Genomic DNA, 23,516 nt, shown 5'->3' with positions numbered 1-23,516 from the left:
TGCTGCAATCGCTTTGACTGATGCATCACAGAAAATACAAAGTCTTTGTGTTTTGACCTCTGTGGATGGCACAGGAGCATACGGTCGCTTCACATAGACGGTCAGAGCTTCAAGAGACTTCCTCCACTCCGCCCACAGGTCAGCCTTTTCTGCTGGAAGTGGATCATCCCAATCAGTAGTGTCTTGGGTGAAGTCCCTGAGCATCAGCTTTCCTTGGATGGTTACTGGAGCTACGAACCCCAAGGGGTCGTATAAACTATTCACGAAGGAAAGAACTCCTCTGCGCGTGAAGGGTTTCTCATCCTTGCTGATCTGAAAGGTGAAGGTATCTGTCTTCAGGTCCCACAGCAATCCAAGGCTCCGTTGCATAGGAAGGGGGTCGATGCTGAGGTCTAAATCCTTTAGATCGCTGGAATAGTCTTCAGAGGGAAAGGCTTCCATCAACTCTCGGCTGTTGGAAGAAATCTTGTGTAACCTTAGGTTAGACTGAGCGAGCATGTCACGAGTCCTCTTTAGTAGACACACTTGTCGGTGTGGACTTCAAACAGTCATCCACGTAAAAATCCTTTTCCACAAAGGACCTGACGTCCGAGCCATACTCTTCTTCACCCTTTTTGGCAGAATGTCGGAGGCCGTAGATTGCGACCGCTGGGGAAGGACTGTTCCCAAAGATGTGTACCCGCATCCGGTACTCTGCGATGTCTTCGTCCGGGTCGTTGTCACGGTACCAGAAGAACCTCAGGTAGTTTCTGTGTTCCTCTTTGACGAGAAAACAGTGGAACATCTGTTGTATGTCGGCCATAAATGCCACTGAATCTCTACGGAAACAGAGTAATACTTCCATAAGTCTGTTGTTGAGGTCTGGGCCCGACAGTAAGACATCAATGACACGTCTTCGCATTTGGCACTTGAGTCGAATACCACTCTAATTTGACCTGGCTTCTTAGGATGGTACCCTCCGAAAATGGGCAGGTACCAACACTCCTCTCCGTGTCGAAGTGCAGGTGCAGTCTCTGCGTGGTTGTGCTGGAATATCTTTCCCATGAAGGTAAAGAAATGTTCCTTCGTCTCAGGTGACTTCTGAAGCTTGTGTCTTAGGGAGATGAATCTGCTGTAGACCAATTCCTTGTTGTTGGGTAGGCGTCTCCTCTGAGGTCGAAATGGTAGAGGTGCGACCCAACTATTCGCCGTATCCTTGACTATTTGTTCGTCCATGATTTCCAGGAATATCTTGTCTTCTATAGACATCGCTACCTTGTTGTCTTCCTTCGTCCTGTGGAAGACTGTACATCCTATGTGGTCTTGTTCACCTTCACAGGCGTGGTCTTCATTGATAGGAACTGAGAAAGGGCAAGGTAGGGGAGTGCTGCTCGGTAGTTCCTTTACCAGCAGACTATTGTGACACGGCTGGAAGAGAGATGGACGTCCATTTTCTAGTGTGCTGGTAAGCATACTGTTGACTGAGACCGGCTTGTGTGCTCCTCCTAGACAGACATCTCCTACAATGACCCATCCAAGGTCTTGCCTCTGCGCGTATGGAGCATTCAGTGAGCCCTTGATATATTCTCTAGTCTTGTGGACTCGTAGTATATCTCTTCCCAGAAGTAAAGCTATTGGCGCTTCTGGTTCCAACTTAGGTATCAGGTGGGCTATACGCTTCAGGTGGGGGTGATACGTTGCCACCTCTGGTGAAGGTATCTCAGACCTGTTGTCAGGAATCTGGTTGCACTCCAGGATGGTCGGTAGTGACAGACAGGTCTGGCCATCCATGGACTCCACTTTGTATCCGGTTGCTTTCCTCCCCGCCGTCTCGACGGTACCTGAACATGTCCTAAGTGAGTAGGGAGAACTGGGGCCTACAATGCTGAAGTTGTCAAAGAAGATGGACCTGGCTAAAGACCTATTACTTTGGTCATCTAGGATTGCATATATCTTGAGCGCTTTGTCTCTGTGGCCTGTTGGATAGACTCGGACAAGGCAGATTTTTGAGCAGGATCTTCCTCCCTTGAGTCCCTTACAGATCTCCGTACATTGAGAGGTGACCGCAGGGGTGTCTTCGTCGGTGTTCTTCTGTTTCTCATCGTGCTCCTCTGCTTGTGACAACACTCCTGGAGGTGGTCCAGGATGCAAGGCTGTATTGTGATCCGTGCTGCTGCATTCTGCACATTTCACGCTAGCTCCACAGTTCCTGGCGAAGTGAGAGGTCGTAGCACAGCATTTGAAGCAGATGTTGTTTTCCTTGAGGAAACCTTTGCGATCCTCTAAAGTCTTCTCCCTGAAGGCTCTGCACTTTAGTAGAGGATGTGGTTTCCTGTGTAGAGGACACTGCTTACTGACATCCTGAGGTTTGCTCTCTTCCGTAGGGGGCTTAGTTGTCTTGTGTGGAGGACCTGTGGAATCAATATCAGTTTTATGGACTGCCACGGGTGTCTTACTGGGTTTGACACCAGGGGTAGTGGAACATGACAGAGTGAAATCAAAACTAGGGTCATTTCTGATCTTGGCTTGCTGGGTGACAAACTCAACAAATACAGTAAAAGGAGGGAATGGTACGTTATGAATTTGTTTATACCGTGAAACATGTATAATCCACCTTTCTTGAAGATTGTAAGGAAGTTTTTGTACTATTGGATTGACACCCCTAGCAGTGTCTAAGAATGCCAATCCAGCCAAGTGACCTTCCTTCTGGGCAACCTGTAACTCTATCAATAAATCATTCAATTCTCTAAGTCTTTGATAACCCTTGGGCCCTATCTTAGGGAAACCATCAATTCTTTTGAATAAAGCATTCTCTATTACTTCTACGGACCCATAGCATTCGTCAAGTCTTTCCCACACTTTACGTAAACCTATGTGTGGGTATTCTATGTTAATGTCTCTTAGTCTTTTAGCATGCTCGACCGATTCAGTTCCAAGCCACTTTACCAGGAGATCTAACTCCTCACTACTAGAAAGGTCCAGTCCTTGAATGGCGTTCTGGAACGAAGCTCGCCACGACCTGTAGTTTTCGGCTTTGTCAGTGAACTTTACAAGTCCTTTTGTTACCAGTTCTCGGCGGGCAAAGAACTTTGCCAAGTCTATGGTGGCTTGATCAGTGTTGGTACGAGCCGGTATGTTATAGCCATGTCTAGTGTGTGGTGCGTCACCATACCTGTGAGACGCTCTTGGCTTCGGACAGTCTGCATAGTACCTTTCTGGTGAAGAAGATGTCTCTTTAAGGTGAGGTGGGAGCTGTACCTTCTTCTCAGTGGAACGGTAGCTGTGGTCAACTCCTCTGTGTTGGACGTCTTCTTGTTTGTAGTAGTGAAGTTCGGGTTTGGATCGATGATAATCGGCGTAGGCTGATCGTTGTAGTCTGTCGAGGGTGTTGTCCATGCTGGAGTGTCGATGAACGTACTCTGTGACGCGCTGAGCTGGATCTTGCTGCTCTAGATCTGTTCCAAGAACGTTGCTGCGTCTCTCATAATCAGGATCCTTCATGGCTTCCAAGTACTCTGCCTTAGCTATTGCAGCTGCTGCCTCTTTGTCTACCATAAGTCTTTCTAGAGACACTTGCAGGCGCGCACCTTCTGCTTCTTGCTCTGCCCGCAAACGTGCGGTTTCAGCCTGCAAACGTGCATTTTCTGCTTCATGCTCTGCCCGCAAATGTGCGGTTTCGGCTTGCAGGCGTGCAGTTTGTTCTGCCTGCAAACGTACCTTTTCTGCCTCATGCTCTGCTTGTCTCAGCTTTAGATGCATTTCTTTCTCGACAAAGGAGGACCTCACTTTGGCTGCTTCAGCTTCAGCACGAGCGACAGCAGCCAGCTCTGCTAATGATGACCTGTTAGAGCTTGCTCGTGACCTCGTCTTGAGTGAGGATGTGCTGTTTCGAGACATTGTGCGCTTAGCTGCGTACTGCTGAGTGTTTTGGCGGGAAACTGAGTCTAGGTGCGGTGAGCTTCCGCGTGGCGGGAATGATGTAGCTCCTCTTGGCGGGCTGCAGTATAGTCCCGCGGCTGTATGGCGGCTGCTGTGATACCCGAATGCGGATCAGTGTGGGTGTTAGCGGTTCCGTACAGTCTGAACAACTACAGCCTGCGACCGGCTATCAGTTTCACTGAAGGCAGCTAATCTGTTCTTACTTTACAATCACCGCCTGCGACTGGCGGTCTCGTTTTTCACTGTTCTGTCTTCCTCCACGTAGGATGCTGTGTGGATTCCAACATACGGCTAAACCTTCATCCACATCCCAGTAAACAGACTGTGTTGATGCTTAAGTCTTATTTATTAGGGTGATGATAACCAAAACTATAACGTTGAACAACAATGGTGGACAGTATTCATAGTAGATGATCGAATAGTGAATGATGTTGATGTACAAAGTGGATGTTCAGTGAATAATCATAGTGGATGACTGATCATAGTGGATGACTGGTGAAAAACTGTAAAGAATAACAGCATCTCAGTATATGCACATACAGGGTGCAATCACATAAATAACTGGGACATAACAGCAAGAATTATACAGAGTGCATTACACAGTAATTCTAACAGCACTGCCCTATTCTATACAAGAATGCATCTATCTAAATGCAGAGTACACATTAACCTAACTGCAAGCTGCAAAGCACATCTGCCTAACTATATCTGACTATAGGAGCTGCATAAGGCTTAAATACTAACACAAACATAAGATGCATTAAACCTTTATAAACGTACCGAGATCCGTTAGGACAGGGGTAAGAAAGTAAGCGAGACAGGAGCACGTGTGCCTCTCTGCAGATCTGAGGAAAAATGGCTACTGAAGCTTGTCTTCACAAGAAGAATGTGGGCGGAACTAACCCATAAGACATTGCTCTTAGGAGGGAAAGGTTGGTAAACAACATGAAAAGTAGGCAACTGATGACCTCCAGTGGCCACAACTTGAATAACATGATAATTAACTCTCTGCACATTAAGATGGGCAGAACAAAGGCGTTTCAGAGAAAAAATACTACAAAAGCTGCTGGGGACCGAGCAGTGCTGGAGACTAGTTGGACAGACTGGACCCTGGCGACTTCCCCACTCGCTGCCCAGGAGTGACAGGTCTCTGTCTGACTGTAAGTACAAAGACAAACATAACCGACTGAGATAAAACAGCCAGCGCCTGATTCATACTGCCTGTGGATTGGGCAGCATGTATCAGCTGTTGGGTTCACTTTAACGGAAGGGTATCAACAATTTTGTCCACATGTGCATATACAGCTTTGGCGAAAATTAAGAGACCACTGCACAGTTTTATAAAAATCAGCTTCTCTACATGTCTGACTGCCATTCCATTCCAGTGTCAGGTGAATTCCAACCAGAGTACACCTCATTCTACTTAATGTGATTCTGATTAGGTGATCACCGGAACCAAACCTTATTTAACGAATAAAGTAGAAAAAACACTGCTGTGGTGTTCACAATCGTCTTGCAATAGGACAAGCTGGATGGCAAAACAAGTGCTAGTAATATCCCAAAAGTAATAGGAATGAAAAAATAACTTTTTACCATGCCAAGGGAGTTGAAAAGAAAAGTCTTGAGTGAGGAAACGAAGGGCTCAATTCTGGCTTTACTAGCAGAGGGACACAGTGAGCGTCATGTTGCCTCCAACCATAAAATTTCTAAGAAGGCAGTACATTACAACAAGGTCAAGCAGCAGACCTTGGGGATAACAAAGCTACAGACCGGCAGAGGGCGAAAATGACTCTCCACTGACCGGGATGACCGTCATCTTATTTGAATGTCACTCAGCAACAGCAGTATGACATCAAGTGACCTACAAGGAATGGCAAATGGCAGCTGGGGTGAAGTGCTTGGCAAGAACAGTTCGTAACAGGCTCCTAGATGCAGGGGTCAAGTCATGTAAAGCTAGAAAAAAGCCTTTCATCAATGAGATACAAAGGAGAGCCAGGTTGAAGTTTGCCAAAGACCATAAGGATTGGACCATAGAGGACTGAAGTTATGTAATCTTCTCTGATGAGTCTAATTTGTAGCTTTGCCCAACACCTAGTCGTCTAATGGTTAGACGGAGACCTGGAGAGGCGTACAAGCCACAGTGTCTTGCACCCACTGTGAAATTTGGTGGAGGATCTGTGATGAGGGATGCTTCAACAAGGCTGGAATTGGGCAGGTTTATCTTTGCGAAGGACGTATGAATCAAGCTACATACAAGGTTATCCTGGAAAAACAGTTGATTCCTTCCGCTCAGGCAATGTTCCCCAACTCTGAGGACTGGTTTTTCCAGCAGGACAATGCGCCATTCCTGACAGCTAGGTCAATCAAGGTGTGGAAGAAGGACCACCACATCAGATCCCTGTAATGGCCAGCCCAATCTCCAGACCTGAACCCCATTGAAAACCTATGGAATGTAATCAATAGAAAGATGGATAGTCACAAGTCATCAAAGAAGAACTACTTAAAGTTTTGTACCAGGAATGGCTTAAGGTCACCCAAAAGCAGTGTGAAAGACTGGTGGAAAGCATGCCAAGATGTATGAAAACTGTGATTAAAAATCATGGTTATTCCACAAAATATTAATTTATGAACTCTTCCTGAGTTAAAACATTAGTATTGTTGTTTCTAAATGATTATGAACTTGTTTTTGTTTTTTTTGCATTCTATGAGGTCTGCAAGCAATGCATTTTTTTGTTATTTTGACCATTTCTCATTTTCAGAAAATAAATACAAAATGTATTGCTATGAACCTCAGAGACATGTTGTCAGTAGTTTATAGAATAAAAGAACAATTTACATTTTACTCAAAAATATACCTATAAAGAGAAAAATCAGACAAACTGTACATTTTGCAGTGGTATATATTTCCCTCTGTGAAAAGGACTGGAAATTATGAAAGATGCTATAAAATGCTAAAGATTCCGGTGTGTCAGCAAAACAAAGGAAAACATGCCATAAAAGTCCACAAGCATTCATAACCAGTGTGTGTCATCCAGGTGCTGGTCTGAAACTTTTTCCCTAGCAAGTAGCTGTTTCAACAAGCCCAGGCTGAGTTACATCACTTCCTAAGTACACACTTGAATATATCTCCTTAGCTCTGATGAGAAAAAGTTCACAGATAAATTTAAAGGAAACAGGAAATGTTGAAGTTCCTTTGATAAAAAGAGTAAAGAAAAATAGAAAAAAGTCGAGAAGATCAGAGACCAGGTAAGAAAAGTAATATACAAACATCGGCAGATGGTCCTTTATCTGCACGGTCCTGCATTACGGTAAGTTTTTGTATATTCTCATGGTTTACACTGGTAACTTAACTTGTGTGCAATGTAGGATCCTATGTGCACAGTGACTCGCCCTCGAGATGGTGTATTCACATGTGGAATTCATGTTTCCTGTGCACAACAACCACAGTGTTACTACAAATCTATCTGGTTTTCATTTTACATTTTCAGGATATGTCTCTGGTCAGACAGACAGCTGATACTGGGAGGTACTGGAAGAAGGGGAGACTAAAACTACCTTAATATGTTACTCTTTATAACAGGAAGAGACCTCACATTACTATGATCTTCTGACATTCTCAATTTTAACTCCTAGAACAGAATAGTAATTTCTGGCCCACATTACGTCCTGAAATGACTTTTCTGATGATATGAGCAGTGCAGGCAGCTGCCGCCCATTAATTTCTTGCAAGGAACAAAAAACGTAGATCATCCAACTTGGTGACAAGGTTTGTTGTGAATCCATTAATCCCAGAGTAAGGCAATACTTTGATAGACTGATTAAAAAGGTTTACGGGTAACAAAAAAAAAATGTTTCCCAAACTAATGCTGATAATATGTAAACTGTATATGAATTGCTAATATCACAGGTTACATATAACTCACATATTTTCATTATTCTTGCTATTTAGTCATAAAATGGTCTCTGACCTTTAAACAAAATGTAAGATTGAAGTATTTTTCTTCCACACAAGCAAGTGATGACATATTCTGAGAACAGCTGAGATCCATAATTGGGAAAGATAATTATGCTCACCCGTAATTGGATTTCCTGTAACCTCCACAATAGCACTACCAGGTCGGACCATCCTCCCCACGACCTCCTGAGGACAGTGTGGCCATCTCCATATGCCTTCTTCAGTAATTTTACAGGACTGGAAAACACTCTTAGAAAAACATGCAAAAATAGTGATGCACGAAACTCTGTGCAGTCATTGAAGTTACAGGAAAATATTTTTCCTATACCCAGGGCTGACACTTTTAGAAAAACTCATCTTTGCCACGTCCTCACCAATCTGATATTAACAGTTCCCATCAAACACCAGATCACATATATAGCAAGCAGCTTTTGTTTTGGCCTAAAAAAAATTTAAGCCACCACCACGACAACGTAGACTCTTTTGGACAGGCCCTACTCTTCTCTAACCTATTAAACATTTCTTAAAATACCCAATACTCTTTTTAGGTATATTTTTATTTATTTTTCTTTAAGGGACTGAGTCACATATATTTTTTAGAATAACCATTAATACCACATAAAAGAAACAAATACCGTCACACCAATCCCAGACCACATATTACCATGGCATAGGGACTGAATACTACCACATCCAAAGAAAAAACACCTCCACACCAAGACCAGACCACATATTACCATGGCATAGTAACTGAATAATACCACATACAGGGAGCAAATACCACCACACCATATATTACCACCACATATTGACTGAATACTATAATACTTATCATTAATAAAAAAGAAATACAATACTAATGCCATTATACACAGGAGCTCTGTATATAGTGTCAGTGTACAGATAATACTGCTCTGGCAAAAATTAAGAGATCACCCCATCAAACCCTGCCATGGGCAGCCCTATCTCCAGATCTGAACCCCATTGAAAACCTCTGGAATGTAATCAAGAGGATGATGGATAGTCACAAGCCACCTAACAAAGAAGAACAGCTTAAATTTTTGCACCAGAAGCACTGTGAAAGACTGGTGGAAAGAATGCCAAGATGCATTAAAGCTGTGATTAAAAATCATGGTTATTCCATAAAATATTGATTTCTGAACTGTTCCTGAGTTAAAACATTAGTGTTGTTGTTTCTAAATGATTATGAACTTCTTTTCTTTGAATTATTTGAGGTCTGAAAATGGTGTTTTTCTTTTAATTTTGACCATTTCTCCCTTTCAGAAAAAAAATACAAAATTTATTGCTTGGAAATTCGGAGACATGTTGTCAGAAGTTTATTGACTAAAAGAACAATTTATATTTTACTAAAAAATATACCTATAAAAAGGAAAAATAAGACAAACTTAACATTTTGCATTGGTCTTTTAATTTTTGCTAGAGCTGCACAGTGATCACCAATGCCATTATACACAGAAGCTCTGTATATAGTGTCAGTTTACAGGTAATACAGGGATTACCAGTGACATTATACACAGGAGCTTCTTATGTAATGTCAGTGTACAGGTGAATCAGTGATCACCAGTGACAATATACACAGGAGCTCTGTATGTAGATGAGTCGCCCGCCAGGGCCGTGGGGTACTCGGTACTAGGTCCGGTGGTGTTCACACGGTCCGTGGCCCTGGGCGCCCATGTAAAAGGGAAAGGTCTTTAAAGGGAATAAAGTTTATGTCCGTGATGCCACCTGTGGTATTCGGTCAGGGTGACCGACGCTGCTTTAAGGGGTCCACTGGGGTGATGTTATGGTAGCTAGATGGTATACCTTCCCACAGGTGAAGTATATCCCCAGGGCTTCCCAATGTGTAGCTGGAAGAATGGTGAGAGGTGCGGTAAGGAACGAGGACACAGGTTTGCAGTCTCTTTACCTCGTTTACTGAAGACTTCAGCAGCCACAGTCCAGGGCACTGGATCACAGGGCAGGTAGGGTCCGGCCGGTTTGGTGGCAAGTCCAGAGTCCCCTCATCCAGGTGGAAATCAATAGCCTTCCTTTGCGCTGTAGTGGTGTAGTCCCTTACTGCTAAACCTCTCGTAAGGTTCTCACAGATGTGGTGTCTCTCTCTCTCCGTCCCCCGTATAGGAAATGACAAAACCCGTATGACTGGTGACTTGAGCCTGTTTATAGGGTCTCTTAGATGACCCGGCTCTGTGGGGTGTCACGGTGCCTTCTGGGTATTAGGTCAGACAGGGAACTTGCAGTTCAGCTGTCCTGCCGTTCTCTGATGTAAGGTGTGGAGGTCCTTACAACCTCGGTGTTCTGGCTACCGGTATTCTGCGCCTCAGAAGGAGGCAGCCTGCTCGGGGATGGTCCATTTCTAGTATCCTCTCCCGTGCTTTGCTTTCCTGCACACTCAATGCAATGTATTCATCTTTCTATGTGTCTCTTTCTGGGAGCTGCAGCTCTTAGGGCATGAACAGCTCTGTGAACCCTCCATCCTCCTCAGATAGCTGTCTGGAACTGACTTCCTCTCCCTACAGACTACCAGTTATATATATGGGGAGTCACCTAGTAAATAGGATCAAAAGCTCCCCTTGGTGGCCTGGAGTGTGAATATGTTGCATGCTTGTGGTACCTGGCCCCCATGAGGAAAGCGACATTACTGTGATGACCAGGACCCTGGGGCACCACATATATAGTGTACAGGTAATATAGTGATCACCAGTGACATTATAAACAGGAGCTCTGTATATAGTGTTAGTGTACAGATAATTCAGTGATCAGTGACAATATACACAGGAGCTCTGTATATAGTATATAGTGTCAGCATACAGGTAACACACTGACTCACCAGTGACATCTCTAGCTGAAGTCCTTAATCTTTGCTTTTCTTTATCATGCAACACAGACCGCCATCATTTCCTCCAGCCAGGACTCATCTCTGCATAAAGTAACATAGTTACTTAGAGCACTGCTCCCAGAGCACATCCCCCACTTTTTCTCTTTATTCTACACTACACAGCTGAATACAGACGTGCACCCACCATTAATATGTAATTAGTTATTACGCAATCCACCATTCCAAATATAAATTATAATCCACCACTGCGCCCCAACCAACTATAAATAGCCATTTTCCCCACCTACTATATATATTAATTAGCCCTGTACTTGTTCCCTCAATTCACTACCAGTCACTACATCCTCAATGCCCCCACTATGTGCTCCCCGCTCCACTGATTCATTATATTTACATGCCCTTTCCACCCCAATTCATTGTCATGTCTTCTATTTCTCCCACCCCCACCCTCTATTCATTATCAACTGCTCAACCCCATGTTCAATACACCATTTACCCCCACCACCCTCAAAATTCATCATTATTTGCTCTCCCCAAGGTCCTCATTTGCTGTCCCCATCCCCCACCTTCAATTAAATTGCTGCCCCCTGTCCCTCACTCTCAAATCATCATTTGCAGTCCCCCATCTGCCCCTCACTTTATCATTTGGAGTCGCCCTCCACCTCACTTCATCATTTGCTGTCCTCCTTCCCCCTCTCTTGATCAATTGCAGTCCCCCTTCCACCCTCAGATCATCATTCACTGTTCCTATCCCCCTAACTTCATCATTTGCACTGCAGTCCCCTGTTCTACCCCCACTTAATCATGTACAGTCCCTCTCTGTTCATCATGTGCAGTCCCCATCCCCTCCCTCACATCATCATTTGCCGCCCCCTCAGTCATTTGTAGCACCCCCTCCTTTATTTGCAGCCCCCTTCCATCATTTGCAGCCCCCTACATCATTTGCACAGCCCCCCTCCATCATTTGCAGCACCCTCCATCATTTGCAGCCCCTTCATCATTTGCAGCACCCCTCCATCATTTGCAGTCCCCTTCATCATTTGCAGCTCCCTTCCATCATTTGCAGCACCCCTCCATCATTTCCAGTCCCTTTGATCATTTGCAGCCCCCCTCCATTATTTGCAGCCCCACCATCATTTGCAGCCCCTTCCATTATTTGCAACCCCTTCATCATTTGAAACCCCCTTCATCATTTTCAGCCCCTCCATCATTTGCAGCCCCATTCCATCAATTGCCGCCCCCTCCATCATTTGCAGCCCCCTTCATCATTTTGCAGCCCTCTTCTTCATTTGCAGCCCCTTCACTATTTGCAGCCCTCTCCATCATGTGCAGCCCCACTTCATCATGTGCATCCCCCTTTATCATGTGCAGTCCCCCTCTCATCCCCTCCTCACCCATTTAATTCATTTTATAAAGGAAAAAACAACCTTTTACATATCTAATATATAATTGCCTAGAATACTACTTCCTGCAATTTGTGCCAACTTCCGTGGCTTTGTCCGGAGCTAATGTCCGGAGCTAATGTCCGGAGATTAATTGCCTAGAATACTACTTACTGCAATTTGTGCCAACTTCCGTGGCTTTGTCCGGAGCTAATGTCCGGAGCTAATGTCCGGAGCTAATGTGCGGAGATAATGTCCGGAGCTAATGTCCGGAGCTAATGTCCGGAGCTAATGTCCGGAGTTAATGTCCGGAGATAAGTGACGTCAACAGTGTCCAGTGTCTGATTGGTTGCCGCCTGCTGCGAGCGACCAATCAGAAACGTGCCGTACTGTGACACACTCCGCCCGCCATTATGGTGTGATTTTTGAATTTTTATCTCACAGCAAGTTTCTACTGCGTGGAGGCGGGCCCAGTGACGTTGCTCTTCAAGCTCCTGCCGAATTTCGTCAAAAAAATGATAATACCATTTACCAAAACTATATATATTTAGTTGTGAAGTGGTTCAGTGACATTTTCACACCAATTTTGAACTTTTGTTTGGTGTTTTCTCCATATACTGCCTATTATTCACTGACTGTTATACTGAGAGACTGCCGTTTATTAACCTCTTCTTTGCCACATTGGGTATATTGGTATTATTCTTACATTTGAATAAATAAAGTATATATGGATTCTAGACTCCCGATTCTTTAGAATCGGGCTGCCATCTAGTTTATCTTATAAGTGATCCCCAGCAGACACAGCACCGCTTATGGTCACAGTGTCCTCGTACATGTTGGTGCGTAGGCGATGACGTCATCGCATACGCACCAACACCTGACCAGAAGTCCACAAAGGGTGGAGGGAGGCGGGGTGTACGCCGCAGGCCCGCAGCGCACAGCACAATTAGTGCATGATGGGGCCTGTTATGGACCTGGTGGTTAGGAGCACCCGGAACGACCTGATGGTTAAACTCACACAGGACAAGCTCTGGGAAGTGGGAGCTCTGCTGACCGCAACCCCTAATCCTATCACACAACTAGAAATAGCCGTGGAGCGTACCTAACACTGCCTAGACGCCTGTTGTGAATTCTGTGGCAGAGCTCCCTCCTGTGGTCACAAGTGGTACTTCGGCTGATTCTCTCTGTGAGCTTCTGTTGGTGGAGGGAAGTGGTACTGCGGCTTCTGAGTTTCCTCCCTCAGGTGATCTGGTGAGGTCGTTAGGTGCTTCTCTACTTAACTCCACCTAATGCTTTGATCCTGGCTTCCTGTCAATGTTCCAGTGTTGGACTTGCTTTTCCCTGGATCATTCCTGTGGCCTGCTGCTCTGCATAGCTAAGTTCTTCTTTGCTATTTGTTTGCTATTTTTTCTGTCCAGCTTTTCTAATTTGTTGCTGGAAGCTCTGAGACGCAAAGGGTGTACCTCCGTGCCGTTAGTTCGGTACGGAGGGTCTTTTTGCCCCCTTTGCGTGGTTTTCTTTAGGGTTTTGTGTAGACTGCAAAGTTACCTTTTCTATCCTCGATCTGTTAAGAAAGTCGGGCCTCACTTTGCTGAATCTATTTCATCTCTACGTTTGTCTTTTCATCTTTACTCACAGTCATTATATGTGGGGGGCTGCCTTTTCCTTTGGGGTATTTCTCTGAGGCAAGGTAGGCTTATTTTCTATCTTCAGGCTAGTTAGTTTCTCAGGCTGTGCCGAGTTGCATAGGCAGAGTTAGGCACAATCCACGGCTGCCTCTAGTGTTGTTTGGAGAGGATTAGGGATTGCGGTCAACAGAGTTCCCACGTCTCAGAGCTCGTTCTATTATTTTGGGTTATTGTCAGATCACTGTATGTGCTCTGACCGCTATGTCCATTGTAGTACTGAATTGCCTTTCATAACAGTACAGGAAGCCAAAAGTACTAATGATTCTCAATAGAGGGAAAAAAGAAGTTCTGAGACCATTTTTTTTTTCTTTGCACTGTGTTTTGCCTTTTTTTTCCCCTAGACATTTGGGTGGTTCAGTACACAGGTGTAGCGATGGACATTAGAAGTCTGTCTTCATTTGTGGATCAGCTCTCGGCAAGAGTACAAAAGATTCAAGACACTATTGATCAGAAATCTATGTTGGAACCAAGAATTCCTATTCCTGATTTGTTTTTTGGAGATAGAACTAAGTTTCTGAGTTTCAAAAATAATTGTAAATTATTTTTGGCCTTGAAACCTCGCTCCTCTGGTGATCCAGTTCAACAGGTTTTGATTGTTATTTCTTTTTTGCGCGGCGACCCTCAGGACTGGGCATTTTCTCTTGCGCCAGGAGATCCTGCATTGAGTAATATCGATGCGTTTTTCCTGGCGGTCGGATTGCTGTACGATGAACCTAATTCTGTGGATCAGGCAGAGAAAAATTTGCTGGCTCTTTGTCAGGGTCAGGATGAGATAGAGGTATATTGTCAGAAATTTAGAAAGTGGTCCGTGCTCACTCAATGGAATGAATCTGCGCTGGCGGCTATGTTCAGAAAGGGTCTCTCTGAAGCCCTTAAGGATGTCATGGTGGGATTTCCTATGCCTGCTGCTTTGAATGAGTCTATGTCTTTGGCCACTCAGATCGGTCGACGCTTGCGTGAGCGTAAATCTGTGCACCATCTGGCGGTATTACCTGAGATTAAACCTAAGCCTATGCAGTGCGATAGGACTTTGACCAGAGTTGAACGGCAAGAACATAGACGTCAGAATGGGCTGTGTTTCTACTGTGGTGATTCCACTCATGCTATCTCTGTTTGTCCTAAGCGCACTAAGCGGTTCGCTAGGTCTGCCACCATTGGTACGGTACAGTCAAAATTTCTTCTGTCCGTTACCTTGATCTGCTCTTTGTCATCGTATTCTGTCATGGCATTTGTGGATTCAGGCGCTGCCCTGAATTTTATGGACTTGGAGTATGCTAAGCGTTGTGGGTTTCTCTTAGAGCCCTTGCAGTGTCCTATTCCATTGAGAGGAATTGATGCCACGCCTTTGGCCAAGAATAAGCCTCAATACTGGACCCAGCTGACCATGTGCATGGCTCCTGCACATCAGGAGGTTATTCGCTTTCTGGTGTTGCATAATCTGCATGATGTGGTCGTGTTGGGGTTGCCATGGCTACAAGCCCATAATCCAGTATTAGATTGGAAATCCATGTCGGTGTCCAGCTGGGGTTGTCAGGGGGTACATGGTGATGTTCCATTTCTGTCAATTTCGTCATCCACCCCTTCTGAGGTTCCAGAGTTCTTGTCTGATTACCGGGATGTATTTGATGAGCCCAAGTCCGATGCCCTACCTCCGCATAGGGATTGTGATTGTGCTATCAATTTGATTCCTGGTAGTAAATTCCCAAAAGGTCGACTGTTTAATTTATCCTTGCCTGAGCACGCCGCTATGCGCAGTTATGTGAAGGAATCCCTGGAGAAGGGGCATATTCGCCCGTCATCGTCACCATTAGGAGCAGGGTTCTTTTTTGTAGCCAAGAAGGATGGTTCGCTGAGACCTTGTATAGATTACCGCCTTCTAAATAAGATCACGGTTAAATTTCAGTACCCCTTGCCATTGTTATCTGATTTGTTTGCTCGGATTAAGGGGCCTAGTTGGTTCACCAAGATAGATCTTCGTGGTGCGTATAATCTGGTGCGAATCAGGTGAGGAGATGAATGGAAAACTGCATTTAATACGCCCGAGGGTCATTTTGAGTATCTAGTGATGCCATTCGGACTTGCCAATGCTCCATCAGTGTTTCAGTCCTTTATGCATGACATCTTCCGAGAGTACCTGGATAAATTCCTGATTGTGTACTTGGATGACATTTTGATCTTCTCGGATGATTGGGAGTCTCATGTGAAGCAGGTCAGAACAGTTTTTCAGGTCCTGCGTGCTAATTCTTTGTTTGTGAAGGGATCAAAGTGTCTCTTTAGGCCCCTTCACATTAAGCGACGCTGCAGCGATACCGACAACGATCCGGATCGCTGCAGCGTCGCTGTTTGGTCGCTGGAGAGCTGTCACACAGACCGCTCTCCAGCGACCAACGATGCCGGTAACCAGGGTAAACATCGGGTAACTAAGCGCAGGGCCGCGCTTAGTAACCCGATGTTTACCCTGGTTACCATGCTAAAAGTAAAAAAAAAAAAACACTACATACTTACCTACAGCCGTCTGTCCTCCAGCGCTGCGCTCTGCTTCTCTGCTCTCCTCCTGTACTGTCTGGGAGCCGGAAAGCAGAGCGGTGACGTCACCGCTCTGCTTTCCGGCTCACAGACAGTACAGGAGGAGAGCAGAGCACAGCGCTGGAGGACAGACAGCGTTAGGTAAGTATGTAGTGTTTGTTTTTTTTTACTTTTAGCATGGTAACCAGGGTAAACATCGGGTTACTAAGTGCGGCCCTGCGCTTAGTTACCCGATGTTTCCCCTGGTTACCAGTGAAGACATCGCTGGATCGGTGTCACACACGCCGATCCAGCGATGTCAGCAGGAGTCCAGCGACGAAATAAAGTTCTGGACTTTCTTCAGCGACCAACGATCTCCCAGCAGGGGCCTGATCGTTGGTCGCTGTCACACATAACGATTTCATTAACGATATCGTTGCTACGTCACAAATAGCAACGATATCGTTAACGATATCGTTATGTGTGAAGGTACCTTTAGGTGTGCAGAAGGTTTCATTTTTGGGGTTTATCTTTTCCCCTTCTACTATCGAGATGGATCCTGTTAAGGTCCAAGCCATCCATGATTGGACTCAGCCGACATCTCTGAAAAGTCTGCAAAAGTTCCTGGGCTTTGCTAATTTTTATCGTCGCTTCATCTGCAATTTTTCTAGTATTGCCAAACCATTGACCGATTTGACCAAGAAGGGTGCTGATTTGGTCAATTGGTCTTCTGCTGCTGTGGAAGCTCTGGGACGCAAAGGGTGTACCTCCGTGCCGTTAGTTCGGTACGGAGGGTCTTTTTGCCCCCTTTGCGTGGTTTTCTTTAGGGTTTTGTGTAGACCGCAAAGTTACCTTTTCTATCCTCGATCTGTTAAGAAAGTCGGGCCTCACTTTGCTGAATCTATTTCATCTCTACGTTTGTCTTTTCATCTTTACTCACAGTCATTATATGTGGGGGGCTGCCTTTTCCTTTGGGGTATTTCTCTGAGGCAAGGTAGGCTTATTTTCTATCTTCAAGCTAGTTAGTTTCTCAGGCTGTGCCGAGTTGCATAGGCAGAGTTAGGCACAATCCACGGCTGCCTCTAGTGTTGTTTGGAGAGGATTAGGGATTGCGGTCAACAGAGTTCCCACGTCTCAGAGCTCGTTCTATGATTTTGGGTTATTGTCAGATCACTGTATGTGCTCTGACCGCTATGTCCATTGTAGTACTGAATTGCCTTTCATAACAGACGCCTCTTCACAGCTTAAGAGCTAACTAGCCCTAAAGATAGAAAATAAAGCCTACCTTGCCTCAGAGAAATTCCCCAAAGGAAAAGGCAGCCCCCACATATATTGACTGTGAGTTAAGATGAAAGTCATAAACACAGAAATGAAACAGGTTTCAGCAAAGGGAGGCCAGACTTACTAAACAGACTGAGGATAGGAAAGGTATCTTTGCGGTCAGCACAAAAAATAACAAAAAGACCACGCAGAGTGTGCAAAAAGACCTCCGCACCGACTCACGGTGCGGAGGTACCACTCTGCATCCCAGAGCTTCCAGCTAGCAAGGCAAAATCATGATAGCAAGCTGGACAAGGAAACAATGAACAAATAATTAACTAGCCGGGACTTAGCTTCTGCTGGAGTAGACAGGTCACCAGAAAGATCCAAGAGCAACTGAACCAGTACAAGAACATTGACAGCTGGCATGGAGTAACGATCTGAGTGGAGTTAAATAGAGCAGCCAGCCAAAGAATAAACTACGTCACCTGTGGAAGGAACCTCAGAAGCAGCAGCTCCACTCACAGCCACCAGAGGGAGTCCATGGACAGAACTCGCCGAAGTACCATTCATGACCACAGGAGGGAGTTCGATCACAGAATTCACAACAGGGGCCCGGTGAGCAGAAGCACAAGAGGTGGGGTCCTGCGGGCACCCCTGTGTGCCGCTGTTTATTGGGCCCCATATAGCAGTAAGGGCAGAAATGCCCTGATGGTGGCTCTGCCTATACCTTTACAATAGCACCACATGGAGGAGTTGCAAGAAAAAGGGGAAAACTGCTGCAGACAAGAAAAGCAAACTTAGGTATTCTGGTTCCCAGACTGAAAAAAAAAAAGAAGTTTGTTGCCTCATCTTATACATGGCTTAAGCGGTCTGAGTAATTGTAGTGTGACTGCTCATATGAGTTTTGCACACTTACAGTCACATGCCATAAAGCTACTATTCCTAATTCTCTCAATGTTCAGTTAAAAACTACAACCCCTTCTTCATTGAAGGAAGCAGGAAAGAAGCTAGTTGGCACATAACCATAAGTATGAAAATCGCCTATGTGAGGTCATGTGATGTCCACTGGAACTAGCAAGCAGGCCTGAACCCTGACAGTGAGTATATTGCACACAGGATTGGGCATGCTACAATCCTGAAATTTATATGTAAAGGTGTTGTCCAGGTTTGTGACTGCAGACTTCTTAATTTTCACAGTGCATGCACTGCATACTGAGTCACACATTTCCACATTCCCATACTGTTTCTTCACACATTTCTCCCTCACCATACTGTCTCCTCACACATTTCACCACCCCCACTTCCCAAACCGTCTCATCACACATTCCACCACTACACTACCCATACTGTCTCCTCACACATTTCCACCTCCCCATATGCCTCCTGACATATTCCTCCAGCTCTGCTCCTCATACTGTTTCCTCACAAATTGAACCTAGCTCCATCTTCCTCACACATTTTCCCTCTCCCCATACTGTCTCCTCACACATGTCCCTTTCCCATACTGCCTCTCCACACAATTCTCCTACCCATACATTCTTCTTATATCCCCTCAAACTGTTCCCTCTCAAGAGTTAGCATGACATTAAAACTCCAGTTTCTTCAGCTCCTTTAGAGTGCTTACCATAATGACACTGTTACGCATGTGTTTGTGGAACCACTGTGCCACGGTCCAGTAAGAGCTCGGAGGGCTCTAAACAAACACATGGTTCTTCACTAGAGCCCATGATGGTGTGGTTAGACTTGAACCCAGGTGGTTACCTGGTGCTACTCAAGATCGGATCCCAGAGTCATGGCAGCTGACCCCCTAAGGGACAGAAAGCAGGACCAGCCTGATGTCAGGTGACATCAAACAGAGAGGTTAGTAATGGAGAGGCGTCTATAAAATTCCCCTATTATTAGCCCTATAATGATATTGTATAGAAACACGCACCCAGAAAAAAGTCCTTTAATTGAAATAGTGACACAGACTCCTTTAATGACTCTAAATTAAACCAAACCAGCTGTTCTCACCTCAATCCCAAATCCACTGAAGACAATGTCACCCGTAAAAGAATTAAAATAATAAACAACTATATTCCTTACCTGTCTGACAAGAAGATAATCCAATTTTCCTGTGACATGTCAAGCAGTGCTGCATCTAGATGGCAGGCTGAATTGTTGCATGATGTGACTATCCAACATGTCATCCAGCAGAGACACTGAGCTGCATGTGCTTGCTCAGCGCTTCGCGATGAGTTGGTCAAGTTGAGCGCAGATCATATCCAATGAACTCCTTTCACCTCACTGACGTCACCATGAGCGTGACAAAGTTCTCATGCTCGTGGCGCCGTCAAAAAGGTGAACGGCATACACCGTGAGGCAGCTTAGTGTCTCTGCTGGATGGCAGGCTGTATTATTATTATTATTATTTATTTATATAGCACCATTAATTCCATGATGCTGTACATGAGAAAGGAGTTACGTACAGAGTTATAGATAGTGTTTACAGTAAACAAATTTACAATGACAGACTGGTACAGAGGGGAGAGGACCCTGTCCTTGCGGACTTACATTCTATGACTATATGTTATATGTACAGTGGGGCAAAAAAGTATTTAGTCAGTCAGCAATAGTGCAAGTTCCACCACTTAAAAAGATGAGAGGCGTCTGTAATTTACATCATAGGTAGACCTCAACTATGGGAGACAAACTGAGAAAAAAAAATCCAGAAAATCACATTGTCTGTTTTTTTTAACAATTTATTTGCATATTATGGTGGAAAATAAGTATTTGGTCAGAAACAAACAATCAAGATTTCTGGTTCTCACAGACCTGTAACTTCTTCTTTAAGAGTCTCCTCTTTCCTCCACTCATTACCTGTAGTAATGGCACCTGTTTAAACTTGTTATCAGTATAAAAAGACACCTGTGCACACCCTCAAACAGTCTGACTCCAAACTCCACTATGGTGAAGACCAAACAGCTGTCAAAGGACACCAGAAACAAAATTGTAGCTCTGCACCAGGCTGGGAAGACTGAATCTGCAATAGCCAACCTGCTTGGAGTGAAGAAATCAACAGTGGGAGCAATAATTAGAAAATGGAAGACATACAAGACCACTGATAATCTCCCTCGATCTGGGGCTCCACGCAAAATCCCACCCCGTGGGGTCAGAATGATCACAAGAACGGTGAGCAAAAATCCCAGAACCACGCGGGGGGACCTAGTGAATGAACTGCAGAGAGCTGGGACCAATGTAACAAGGCCTACCATAAGTAACACACTACGCCACCATGGACTCAGATCCTGCAGTGCCAGACGTGTCCCACTGCTTAAGCCAGTACATGTCCGGGCCCGTCTGAAGTTTGCTAGAGAGCATTTGGATGATCCAGAGGAGTTTTGGGAGAATGTCCTATGGTCTGATGAAACCAAACTGGAACTGTTTGGTAGAAACACAACTTGTCGTGTTTGGAGGAAAAAGAATACTGAGTTGCATCCATCAAACACCATACCTACTGTAAAGCATGATGGTGGAAACATCATGCTTTGGGGCTGTTTCTCTGCAAAGGGGCCAGGACGACTGATCTGGGTACATGAAAGAATGAATGGGGCCATGTATCGTGAGATTTGAGTGCAAACCTCCTTCCATCAGCAAGGGCATTGAAGATGAAACGTGGCTGGGTCTTTCAACATGACAATGATCCAAAGCACACCGCCAGGGCAACGAAGGAGTGGCTTCGTAAGAAGCATTTCAAGGTCCTGGAGTGGCCTAGCCAGTCTCCAGATCTCAACCCTATAGAAAACCTTTGGAGGGAGTTGAAAGTCCGTGTTGCCAAGCGAAAAGCCAAAAACATCACTGCTCTAGAGGAGATCTGCATGGAGGAATGGGCCAACATACCAACAACAGTGTGTGGCAACCTTGTGAAGACTTACAGAAAACGTTTGACCTCTGTCATTGCCAACAAAGGATATATTACAAAGTATTGAGATGAAATTTTGTTTCTGACCAAATACTTATTTTCCACCATAATATGCAAATAAATTGTTAAAAAAACAGACAATGTGATTTTCTGGATTTTTTTTTCTCAGTTTGTCTCCCATAGTTGAGGTCTACCTATGATGTAAATTACAGACGCCTCTCATCTTTTTAAGTGGTGGAACTTGCACTATTGCTGACTGACTAAATACTTTTTTGCCCCATTGTATAATCTCATTATGGAACAATGCAGCCTGTCAGCCAGATGTAGCAGTGCTAGATGTGTTGCGGGACAAATGGATTATTATCTTCTCGGCGGACAAGTGAAGGATATGGTTGTTTATTATTTTAATTCTGTTACAGGAGACATTGGCTTCAGCGGATTGAGCATTGACTTGAGTATACATGTTTTTGGTAAATGTAGGTTCATTAAAGGAGTCTGTGTGATTATTTAAATTAATTGATTTTATTCACAGTGTGTATTTTTTTATAATATCACTATGGGGTTAATAATGGGGATGCCAACTGATGATACAAAGGTGACATCAACCCCAATACTGTCACCCCACTTGCCATCACACCAGAGCAAATGGGAAGAGCGAGGCTAAGTGCCATAATTGGCAAATCTTATTTATGTACCATTTCTGGAGCAGCTGAGAGATGAAAGTCTTAGGCTGCCGTCACACTAGCAGTATTTGGTCAGTATTTTGCATCAGTATTTGTAAGCCAAAACCAGGAGTGGGTGATAAATGCAGAAGTTGTGCATATGTTTCTATCATACTTTTCCTCTAATTGTTCCACTTTGGCTTACAAATACTGATGTAAAATACTGACCAAATACTGATAGTGTGACGGCAGCCTTAGTCTGAGAGGGGGCTAATAGCAATGGCCCCTTCCTAGGCTATTAATATCAGCATGCAGCTGTGTGCTTAGCCATTGCTGGTTACTAATTATAGGCTGAACCTTCATCATTTTTTGGGGGGTCCCACATTTTAATAATGAGGAAAGGCTAAATATACATCTGTGAGCTGATATTAATAACCTGAGAAGCTCCATGTGTATTACCCCCTTCCCTGGCTATAAATACCTGCCCCCATCTGTCCGATTTCCCTCTGCTATTTAATAAAATGTTTGGGGATCCTTTTTTCCCCCTATAGGAATTTATTTACTAAAAAAAATGTTCAGTAAACTACCCACACACACAACACTGATTTTATATCTCACATATTTATAATAATCTTTTTGTATCAATTGACCAATAGATCTATTGATCTGAATATCTATCTAATCTCTCTCCCTCTCTTCAAGTTTGATGATCTTGCGTAGATACAGTTGTGCTCAAAAGTTTACATTCCCTGTCAGAATTTTTGCTTTCTTGGCCTTTTTCAGAGAATATTATTATTATTAGTTATTGTTATAGCGCCATTTATTCCATGGCGCTTTACATGTGAGGAGGGGTATACATAATAAAAACAATATGAATGATAACACCAAAACTTTTTCTCCACTCATGGTTAGTGGTTGGGTGAAGCCATTTATTGTTAAACTACTGTGTTTTCTCTTTTTAACCCCTTAGCGACCGCCGATACGCCTTTTAACGGCGGCCGCTAAGGGTACTTAAACCACAGCGCCGTTAATTAACGGCGCTGTGGAAAAAGTGAATAGCGCCCCCCAGAGTTGGATTTTCTCCGGGGTCTCGGCTGCCGGGGGTAGCCGAGAACCCAGAGAACATGATTCGGGTTTTTTTTAACCGACCCCGCATTTGCGATCGCCGGTAATTAACCGCTTACCGGCGATCGCAAAAAAAAAAAAAAAAAAAACGCGATCTCTTTTTAATTTCTCTGTCCTCCAATGTGATCGCACATCAGAGGACAGAGAAAAAGGGTCCCAGGTGGCCCCCCGATACTCACCTATCTCCCCCGGTGCTCCTCGTGGCTCCCGGTGGGCGCCGCCATCTTCAAAATGGCGGGCGCATGCGCAGTGCGCCCGCC

The 23,516-nt window shown here is 44.6% G+C and overlaps 1 protein-coding gene across 3 annotated transcripts in view; it reads left to right on the top strand.

The window, feature by feature from the left end:
- Positions 1 to 7,035: 7,035 nt before the first annotated feature.
- TMEM154 (transmembrane protein 154) overlaps positions 7,036 to 23,516 on the top strand; it is an 86,607-nt gene continuing 70,126 nt past the window's right edge. For all 3 annotated transcript variants that reach the window (XR_011316974.1, XM_069744073.1, XM_069744072.1), the window contains exon 1: positions 7,036 to 7,164. The gene's annotated coding sequence lies outside the window, so the exon portion shown is untranslated. The remainder of the gene's footprint in view (positions 7,165 to 23,516) is intronic.

Source organism: Ranitomeya imitator, chromosome 1 (genome assembly GCF_032444005.1).
Source record: "Ranitomeya imitator isolate aRanImi1 chromosome 1, aRanImi1.pri, whole genome shotgun sequence".
Lineage (NCBI taxonomy): Eukaryota > Metazoa > Chordata > Amphibia > Anura > Dendrobatidae > Ranitomeya > Ranitomeya imitator.
The sequence above is the reverse complement of the archived record's forward strand: the minus strand, read 5'-3'. Positions and strand labels throughout refer to the sequence as shown.